This window comes from Rousettus aegyptiacus, unplaced genomic scaffold (genome assembly GCF_014176215.1).
Source record: "Rousettus aegyptiacus isolate mRouAeg1 unplaced genomic scaffold, mRouAeg1.p scaffold_m13_p_10, whole genome shotgun sequence".
NCBI lineage: Eukaryota > Metazoa > Chordata > Mammalia > Chiroptera > Pteropodidae > Rousettus > Rousettus aegyptiacus.
In genome coordinates this window covers 48,946,911-48,958,442 of record NW_023416285.1, presented here as the reverse complement: position 1 = coordinate 48,958,442, position 11,532 = coordinate 48,946,911, and positions in this window count along the sequence as shown.

Below are 11,532 nucleotides of genomic sequence, written 5' to 3'. Positions count from 1 at the left end.
GTTGTGACATGAAAAGCACTAGTGATGAGCATTGAGACTTATGAATTAAGGCCAAATAAGTGTCGCGCTAGCTTAAAAAGTAACTGTGCCTTAATTATCTGGGCTAAACGTGCAATGATTTGCACTTTATAGGTTAAAAAGAAGCAAGTAATAATGATTCTTGGACACTTAGCTCAGTAGCTACAGATTTCTGGGAAATTTTCCTGGTCTACTTTGTAAACGTGGTTTGATCTTGTCTGCAGCTTAACACAATCTAATTCAACAGGATTTTTAAAAAAGTCAAATAAGTTCTTTACTTACATTTATTAAGCTGGGGCTAATAATGTTTCAATTCTAAATAACATAGAATTTTATCTTATCTTATGGCTTTGGGTCAGATTATCCATCTTTCTCCACTGTCTCAAAAATAATACATATAGTGAAGAACAAGTTTAACCCAGAGAACTCTATTACTCCCTAGCCTTTTGGGAGACCAAATGACACAATGGAAATAGCAAGCCAGTCTGGCCAGGGAATCAATATTGAGCATACAAATTATTAACTGCATAACCTTAGGCAAATCACTTTACTGCTCTTTGCCTCAAATTCTTGATTTGTCCTTCTTTCTACAGCAAAGGTTGAAAAAAGAGTTTTCTAATTCTCTCTATTCTGGACCCTAGAGGGGAAGAGAAATTATCACTAGTATAGTATAGTATAATAATCAATACTATTTAAAGTGATAAATTCTTTCAGCAATCAAAAATAGGGAGATGAATTCATAAACTTAGAAAGGGTAAAGAAAAAAGATTGACATGAGAAAGAATGTAGAGAATTTATATCGTTCTTAAAAATGGGTATAGCAAATGCACTCATATTTGTATAACTTTTTGCAATTTCTTCGGTGAGCCTATCTATGTGTATGCGTGTAATCTGATCTTTACAATTTTCTGGGGGACGAATTATTATCTCTATTTTTTTTTTCAAAGGGAGAAACAGAGGCTCAGGGAAATTAAGGGATTTACTCAAAAATGAATAGCAAGATAGAGGTGGAGAGGCAGTTAGTTAATGGTAGTGAGAATGGTGGAGTAAGAACCTCTGAAAAGCTGTTCTTTCCTAAAAACAAGGATACTAATAAAAATTGTCAAAAACAAACTGTTTCAGAACTCAAGATGTTAACCAAAAGGGAGCATTTATTTACAAAAAATGGCCGAATCCCAGCACAGTGCACTTTCTGGAATTTTGACTTGCCCCATTACTACCCTGTTGCCCCAGCAACACAGCAGCCTTGAAAACAAATAGCACTCAGTGAAAACTAGCAGCCACTGGAGGGGAAAAAATGGGTTTGGAACTCCCCAAAACACCATTCTCAGAGAATTGCCTTTATTTGACATGTGTAGCAGTTTACTGGAAAACCCTGCCTTGTCTTTATTTCACCTAAGATCAGAGTTTTCCCAAAGGACATTTGTCAACAACAATCAGTAGTAATTGTTTAACATCACAACTGCCTGAGGGCATGATAACAATGGAGATAAATAATCTGACCAAAAAAATCAAAAGGAAAAGCTGGGGAAATGAGATATTCATAGGGTGCTTTGAAAAGGCCCAAATTCTTAGAAATCTAATAGTACACAGAATGGTAGGGCTGTGCGCATCCCTAGGAAAGACCTAAATAAACGGAAAGAGATATTGCCGCTCATGGCTAGAAGATTTAATATTGTTAAGATGGTAATACTCTGCAAATTGATAATAGATTCAGTGCAATCCCTATGGAAATCCCAGGTGCCTTTTGTGGGGGGGGAGGGGTGGGCAGAAATTGTTGAGTTAATCCAAAAATTCATGTGGAAATGCAAGGCAACCAGAATCGCCAAAACATTCTTTAAAAAAAAACAAGGTTAAAATCACGATTCTCAATTTCGAAAGTTACTACAAAGGTATAGCAATCCATTCAGTGAGCTATTAGCATAAGGATAGATGATAGATCAATGGAATTGAACTGAGTCCAGAAATAAATTATTACATTTATAGTCAGTCGATTTCTATGAAGGTGCCAAGACAATTTAATAAAGGGAAAAATAATCTTTTCAACAAATGGCGCTGTGCTGGGACACCTGGATATTCACATGTCAAAGAATGAAGGCAACTTGACACATAATGAACTCAAAGGTCACACAAAAATGAACTCAAAATTGATCAAAGATCTAAACGTAAGATCTAAAACTAAAAAATTCTTAGAAGAAAACATAGAAGCAAAACTTCACAAGCAATTGTTTCTTAAATACAACATCGAAAGCATAGCAACAAAAGATAAAATAAGTTGTACTTCATCAAAACTTACAACTTTGTGTTTCAAATGACACTATCAAGAAAGTGAAAAGACAACCCATAGGATGGGAGAAAATATTTGCAAATGATATATCTGATAGGAAATTAGTATCCAGAATATATAAAAAACTTATGTAACACAATAATAAAAAGACCAATAACCAAATTTTAAAATGGGTAAAGTGTTTAAATAGATATTTTCAAAAATATATACAATTACCTATAAGCACATGAAAAGATACCCAACATCATTAATCATTAGAGAAATGCAAGTTAAAACCATAATGAGTTTATATTTCATATCCATTAGGATAGATATAATCAAAAAGATGAATCGTAACATGTGTTGATGAGGAATAATGTGGAAAAATTGGAACCCTCATCCACTGCTGCTGGGAATATAAAATGTTTCAATAACTTTGGAAAACAGTTTGAAGTTCTCAAAAATGTTAAACATAAAGTTGCCATATGACTTAGCATTCTACTCTTAGGTATTACCCAAGAGAATGAAAACATGTGTTCACACAAAAACTTGTACACAAACGTTCATAGCAGGTCATAATAGCTAAAAGTGAAAAAACCCGAAACAGCCATCAGAGGATTAATGGATAAACAAAATGTGGTATATTCATACAATAGAATATTATTCAGCCATAAAAAAGGAATGAAATACTGATTTATGCTACAAAATAGATAAACCTTGAAAACATTATGCTAAGTGGGAGAATCCAGATGCAAAAGGCCACATATTATATGGATTCATTTATATGAAATTTCCAGGATGGGAAAATCCACACATACAGAAAACAGATTAATGACTGCCTTGGGTTAAGGGAGATTGGGTGAAATATGAATGAATGACTGCTAATGAGTATGGAGATTCTTTTGGGGATGATAAAAGTGTTCTGGAATTAGAGCATGTAACGGTTGTACCACTCTGTGAATATTTAGAACCACTGACTTGTATACTTTAAAAGGAAGAATTTTATGATATGCAAATTATATCTAAAAAAATTTTTTTCAATTAAAAAAAATAAAAGAAGTGAAGCAGCAGGTATTCCAACTGTGAGATCGAGGGGTCTCCACTACACTACAACAAATGAAATGTGTTATCTTCACAAACTACCGTTTGTGAAGATACACAAAAGAAAAGGGATTACTCTCTTTTCTGAATGACAGGCATGAGTATTTGAGAGACAAATAATAGTTCTCATATGGTCCTCATATGTTCTCACAGGCCTCACTGGGAATGGCACATGGTAATTGCCTAATAAATATTTGTTAATTGTGTAAATGAACTAGATCTTTGGTTCTGTAAGAGTAAAGTCTCGTTGCCTTGATACGTTCAACAAACTCTTTTTTTGGTAATTGTCATCCTTCCTCCCTGGAATGCTTGCTTAGGTAAAAATAAGAACACCAAGGAATTAGAGTATACTGGAAAGAAATTGGATTGCAAATCTTCCCATGTATGTGGCTTATCATCTGGTTTATTATTCTAAACTAATCTCAGAAAAGTTCTTCCCTTATTTCCAGGCATGACACATCAATTGTTTTATGGAGTTCCAGAAGAGAAACTCAACATTAGCTGTCTGTGTGAGGAGCTACTCTGCCAATTATTAAAATATGCTTTTTTTCTTTTTTAATGTTATTTTTGGGCAAATAATATATACATCAAATATATAATATTTGTTAAAATGAAACTCCTAAGAAAGTACAAATGGAAACAGTAATTAATGATCAAATTTGTTCCACAGTTAAGGACCTTTTTACCTTTATGGAAATTCTATGATTCTTTGTATTCTGCTTATTTTTTATTTCAAGCGTCAATATATGAAAATATTAAATTCAATACATGTGTTGAATGCATTCTATGTTCAAAGCACTGTGCTAGGTATGAACATATTTATACATACACATATATATTTATGTTATATATCTCTCTCACCCTTGATATATAGAAACTGTAGACTCTGGCCTAAAGAATATTATAGTCTGCTTGGTGAGGCCTTCTCTGGTCATCCCACTAAAACATTTAAACCTGCACACTGTATTACACTCTCTACCCTTGTCCATGCTTTATTTTTCTCCTTGGAAAAATCTAACATACTGTGTACTTTATCTATCGTTTTTGTTTACTGCCTCTCCTCCCAACAGAGTATATGCTCCATGAGGACAGGCATTTTTGTGTGTCTCATTCACCACTGTATCTCCAATGTCTAGAATGGTGATTTTATATATATATTTGGTATGATATTCCATGAATAATGCTGCTATGTATATTTGTATACAGGCTTTTGTGTGAACATATGTTTCCAGTTCTTTTGAATATATTCCTAGGAGTGAAATTGCTAAGTCATATGGTATCTCTATTTTAACTTTTTGAGAAACTACCCAACTATTTCCTGTCCAGGATGTTTTTACTGGTCCCTGGGATATTTTGAATGTGCCCTTCCTTAGCCGGGTATATTCATCCTTTCGGGTACCAGCTCAGACATTACTTCCTCTAAGAAGACTTTCCTGACAATTTAACTTGACATTAAATGTCCCTAAAATCTGGTGTAGGAAATACTGTCCCAGCACTCACCATATTCTTTTGTACGACTTGTTTTTCTCCACCGGCACATCCCTAGTCTATAAATTCTGTTAATAATATATACACATATATTATTATCTAGCACAGTGCCTGGTATCTGAGAGACATGAAATAAGAAACCGTTAGATTAAATAGTCAAAAAATATATTCTATTCAAAACAACAAAAGCTTCTTGCATGATTCTTCCACTGACAAAAGTCCATGTACATTCATTTGTGGAGTTATCACAAATGGTAATTAGTGAATTGTTTATATATGTGTGTATATACACACCATTAATATTCATGTCTAATTTAGGCCATTTTTTTTAAGTTTTGAAGAATAAAGTTTAGGGGTCATCTATTATGCTCAGAATGAAACTGAATTAACCTGTATAAATGTTTCAAAAAACAATTGCCACTTCTTTAAACCCAGTAATTTTACTTCTGAAAATCCTAAGGAAATTATTCAAAATGCAGAAAATGTTTTACGCATAAAGGTATTGACTAAAAATTATTTATACATAATTAAATATTTTAATAAGATCTCTACTAGGTAATAGAGAAATAGCTACATATTCTATAGATATTAAAAATAATGTTCAAGAAGAATCTAAATAATGTGGTGGAAGTAGTATTATACTGTGACTACAACTAAAAAGGGAGAAAAACACCAAACCTATAAGAAATATATAACAATGGTATGGTTTGTGTGGTAGGACAATGTCTGGGTTTCCTCTTTAATTTCACTATACATTTTAAATGTGATTTGATCACATTACAGTTTTTTTAAAGTACAACAAACATTGAAGCAAATAACATGAAAACTCTTTAAAACCCTATATGACTAAAATGGATTTCTCTGATAAAGGTTTTGTTTAGAATTTTCATTTCGAGGGTATAAGGACAAAGATTTATAATGCCTTATGAGATGATATAGGGCAACTGGAAATTCAGAAAATACTTATAAACTGGGAAAATTAACTCTCATTAAGACTCATGACAAATATTGATACTTTTATTTAAACATAACTTCTAGATTTCTTTTTATTATACTATGCCTGAGAAAGGTAGAGCAAAACTCTGCCCTCAAATTTCAGTGAGCAGAATAATTACCAGAGCCTCTAGATTAAATGAGATTCCCCAGTCTTGGCCCCAGAGATTCAGATTCACTAAATCTAGACTGGAGTTTAGACATCTACCATTTATATCTAACAAGCAAAGTAATGATATAGATGAACCATGAGAAAACACGCTTTCCATCATTTTCCAAGGTCTTGACTTACTTCTAATTCGGAAGTGGCCAATTGTAGTGAGCGGCTCCATGAAAGATAAAGTCTACAAAATTCGCCAACATATAGTGCAGTTGACCCCAGTAACCCCAAACTGGACGTTTTCCGAACACCTTGCCATTAGGGAAAAACAAAAAACAGAAAAATAGAGAAAGAAAATGTTTATGCTTTAAATTCTAAGGACTGTCTTGTGTATTGTCACCTTGGGACAATAATACAGTAGATGAGCAGTTACCTTTATCATTTGTAAACTGGCCCCTTCAATGGTTCTGTCAATATAGATTTTTAGCCAAAGAACTACTTTTTAAAAAATTAATTAATTAATTAATTAACTTACATTTTGCATAAGCTTTGAAGGAAACAGGTCTAATTGGAACACATGGTTAGCTCTGTGGCCTTGGATTAGTTATAGAACTCTTCTGGGCCTGTTTTGTCAGTAAAACAGGAGTGATAAGATTTCTCACATACTTTTCTTGTGTGGTTAAGTGTGTAATAGCAGAAAAAGTGCTCAGCACAGTGCCTGATACGTCTTCAGCATTTAATAAATTAAATTTATCAATAAATTCAAGTTCTGGCTATTCTTTTTAAGATTAAAAAAAAATAGCAATTGACCCTGAACTATGGGTTGCTAAAGTAATTCAACACATAATTTAAATAGAAATAAGAGAATCCTTTAGAGAAAAAATAAACGCACTACAAGACGAACGAAGATTAACTTGTAATCAATGCAAATCTAAGCCAAAGGATTAAGATATAATAAATTTAGTCAATAAGTGTCCATTGAGGCCTTCTGAAGGTTTTATTAGATCTGTGTAGGAGAACTAACAAAGCCGTAGATGCCCACATTTGTAAAACTAATTTCAAACCCTGTGTAAAGGGTAAAGTGTGTAACTCTGACAATGTGACTAGAGTAAATGAATTGTATTAGACATAACCAGTTAAAGCCAATTGATTAGGAATTTAGGGAGTTTCACATATACTCTTTCATTGCAATTTTTTATGAAGAAATTGGTTAAACGAATAAAAAAATTAAAAATAAAATTTAAAAAAATCAATACAAAAGACATCCTTGTTCAGCTAAAGAACTACTTTTAACTTTTTCCCCTAATTCCAAGAACCTTTGCTATTCAGTCACTGTTTGGACACGGTCTTTGGATAAACAGGAATAACATTTCATCAGCACTGCAATGTAATTTTATTATCTTAAAACTTGGAGAGTGCAGTGAGAGTCTTCCTGTTTGGCCAGGAGTCCTTTCCCAGAGGCGAGAAAGTGAGAAATCCACACATTCCTTGTGATCACAATCTCAGTGCCTGCCAAATACATATCCAGCTGCTTGGAGTCTGTGCTGGAAGGAAAAGGGAATCTATGCTGGAAGATTTCGCCCAGTTCTAAAGGCAATTTAATTTGTAGACAGCCCTGAGTTCTACTTTTCCATCAGGTGTGTAATCGATGCATTGATTTCTAAAGAGTCACAGCTACTAAGTAAAGCTTGTAAGAAAAAAAAATACTTCCACAAATCTGTCAACTGCTGTGTTGTTGTTCTTACACTGTATAGCTTCTCCTTCTTCTTTTTTTTTTTTTTTTTTCTCTTACCTAGAGCCAAGAGGGTGGTGCCTGCGTGCGCTTCTACCTCTTCCCTCCCTCAGAAGGCTTCTCTAGAAATTGGTGGGGCAAAGTTGGGTTTAGGGCAAGGGTCAGTAGGCGAGATGGTAGGGAAGGAGGGGTCCTTGGCAAACCGCCAGCAGTGGGGGCTAAGGGCTCAAGAAACCCTTTTAAAACTCAAGTTGCTGCTGGGATATACCTTTTGGATGGCACTTACACCTTTATTTACCTGGCCGGGAACCAGCCCGCCCGTGGCTATCCGTGATTAGCCCTGCTCCCGCCTGGATTGCTGGGAGCCCCGAATGCTGCCTAGTAACAGAACATTCGAGGTTCCCATCGGCTGAGACTAACCTTTAATAATAATAGTCCCTTATTACATTAGAGAAATAAGTATTGGTGGGCATTTAGATTAGACGTAGTTCAAAAAAGAGATAATAAATTATATTTTTAACTTTCTACTTTGAAATAATTTCAAGCTTAGAGAAAAGTTGCAAGAACTGTGCAAAGAACTACTTACACTTTACTCCTATTCCTCAAATGTTTAAGTGTACTCCTCTTCCTATATTTTTAAATAGATTTTTAAGAACAGCTTTAGGTTTACAAAAAAATTGAGCGGATGATATGTAAGTTCAGGTATAACCTTCCTACATACACACAATTTCTCCTGTTAAAAACATCTTACATAGGTATAGTACATTTGTTACAATTAATGAACATCGATATATTGTTATTAACTAAAAATCTATAGCTTACTCGGATTTCTTAGTTTTTACTTTCTTGCTAGTGTCACTTTGATTTGACTTAATCTTTCTGAAGTACAAGCTGGTAAATGTAATAAAAGGTACAAAACTGCACCTAGGAGAATAGCCAAGAAGTAAAAGAACCTTATGATTATTTTTACAGAGATAGTTCTATTAGTACTATTTGTAACAGCGAGGAATGACTCAAATGTCAGAATAGGGAAATAGCTAAGCAAATTATCACATATTAACATATCAATATACTTTCTAGCTATTAAAAATATAAACTAGGAAAATTGCTTTAATATATGGAGCATGCTGTTAATAAAAGCTGTGGAAGATAACAAAATATGCACGTTGATTAGAAATAAGCATCCAAAGTTAAAAGGGAATTTATGGAATGGAAATAATTAGGACTTACCTTCTGTGAGTATATTTGAATTGCAAATAAATAAATAAATAGATAAAACTAGCAGCAATTCTCATCTTCATTTAATGTGTTAAGTAAAAGATCTATATCATTGGGGGTGGGGGGGAATTAGATCTATAGATTCCTTTCCAAATCCTTATCTTGAGTGATTAAGTAGTTCTAAAATATTCTACTTAGCTATCAGGAAAAATAAAGATCAAAACCAGTGATACTGGTAGATCTAGCCCATTTTAAGTTGTAATCAAGTATAATAAATGTTCTTCAATCATATCTGGCTCACATCTGTCTCCTCTCTCCACTGCCCCACAACATACAGAAAAGCTACAGGTGTGAGATAAGCAGTCCCAACTGGGTGTTCCTTCTTGTCTTCCTGCTTTGAGTGGCTATAAGCAGTCAGTTTTCTGGAGAAGAGACCTTCTGCCTGAAAAGGCAGGCACCCGGAACACTGGGTGAAGAAGCTGGTTAAAAACAAAAGAAAACTATTGCTTCAAGTCAAAGGAAATCAAAGGACGGTCTTAAAAATAATAACAAATTTAATATATTTAAAACATAGCCTTTAGACTGAAAAGAAAAGAAGTGGCACTGAAGCGAAAGTCTGGCGTAGAAATGAATTCTGCACTGGCCCACTTCCAGCCAGCCGAAGGCCCGAACTTTTCTTTATCTCGAACTCAGCATATATTACACAATTCAAATGGAAAAGTAAATATATGAAATAATAAAATGGGTCAGAAATTACTATGCACTGTGGTTTCATTTTTGTTATAAATTCTGGAAGGATACACACCAAAATATCATCTATAATTATCTTAAGGTAGAGAAATTAGGATGGTTTTGTTTTTGTCTTTTCTTGTTTTCCTTTGCCTGTTACCTGATTTTTTTTACAATAAGCATGTATGATTTGTATTTTTTTCAAGTCTTTAACATATAAAACAAGATGTAAAATTTCTAAAACTCAACCTTTCATCAACTGGCTATGGTTCTGTGCATCTAAAAATGTAAAGATATTCTTAATAAGCACAAAGCACTTAAGGATCTCATATGGGTTTTTTTTTTGAGACACACAAATTACTTCGTGTTTCATTTTAGTGCTGAGTATAGTACACTGTAGTTCAATTTTCTTAAACTGTTAATCATATAAAATATGTGCAAGAAATCTCTATTAACTAGAATAATTTATTAATCAAAGCAATTCATTTCCCAAACCTACCAGATAATGGGAGTATTTATTGTGATACCTTCTGACATTACAAAATACTGCTTCACTTCACCTCCTATAAATGTTCTGTTTCCTTTTAGGAACACCAACAGTTTGTTACTTCAAAGCCATTACCCACCATAAGCCAGTATTTAGATAGTATGGCTTTAAGTTTATAAGGGATAATGATTTTCTTTTCTCAATTCAGAGAAAATGAATAAAGACAAGTAGTTTTGAATCTGAGAGAATACCACATAAATACCTCCAAAACAGAATTTGAGTCAGCCTTATACTATAATAAAGAAAAAACATTAACTATGGCAGAATAAGAGCCATCCTGTGCCCACAATGTAAGGATTGCCAGGTGATGCTTGTCCACCTGTTCTGCCACTCTGCTCTTCCAGGTGGCTTTATAAAGCTTTTATCAGGAAAACACCTGGACCCAATAGACCACAAGAAGGTGTAAGTTGACACACATGTAAAAGACATAGGATTATGGGTTAGCCAGTACCTAATGCTATTTCTGCCTGCAGATGTTTGTCTTTGCCCTAGAATTAATCTTTTTCTCAAAGAATCCCAGGCTGTTCACAGGATTAGAAATTTTAGTAGTCACTGGGTCAGCTTCCTTATGCAGATATCTTTCTTCACCAAGAATCTGGGAGACATCTTATATAAATATGATAAATCTTGTGTTGTAAAAGTATAGATACAACCAACTCAGTTTCCCATTATCCACACTAGAACTATATGGGGTGGGGGTGAAGTGACATTGAATATCAATAACACTAATAATTCAAATTTTCAAACAATTAAAAAATCTTAACAAGTAGCAGCTGTCTTGAGTTTCAACTCATCAGTATCTGATTGACTGCCACAGTTGGCCAAAAACAAAGATCAGAAGAAAAATGCCTGTGAAAGACCACCCACATTGGATATACTGCTTCTGAAAGAGATGTATACAGCATATCCCAAGTTTGAAAAGCAGTTCTGGGACTCAGTTTTCCTGACGGGTATCAGGAATCGCGCCCGCCAAAATCTAGGGTAATATTTTGTGATCTTTCCTTAATGCATAGAAAGATGGCTCCGCAGGTAGGCTCATTATCCATTATTAGGGAACATTACCCTCAGGAATCAAAAGTTAAAATTGCTATTATGAAAAGATTTGGCCTAAGAATAAGATAAAATCGGCCCTCTGTTTTTCCTTCTTCCCTGGCCTCTTTTGCTGCTATATATTATAATGTGCATTTTAGCATGGTCCAGCCTGAAAATCAGAGGCCAGCTTAATGCTATTGGTATGTTTTTCTCCTTCCTCTCCTCTCCTTTTCCCACAAAATCAATGCTCACAGACATTTCACATTCAACATAAAACCAGTGAGGGTCAAACCAGGTGGGAAATAGAG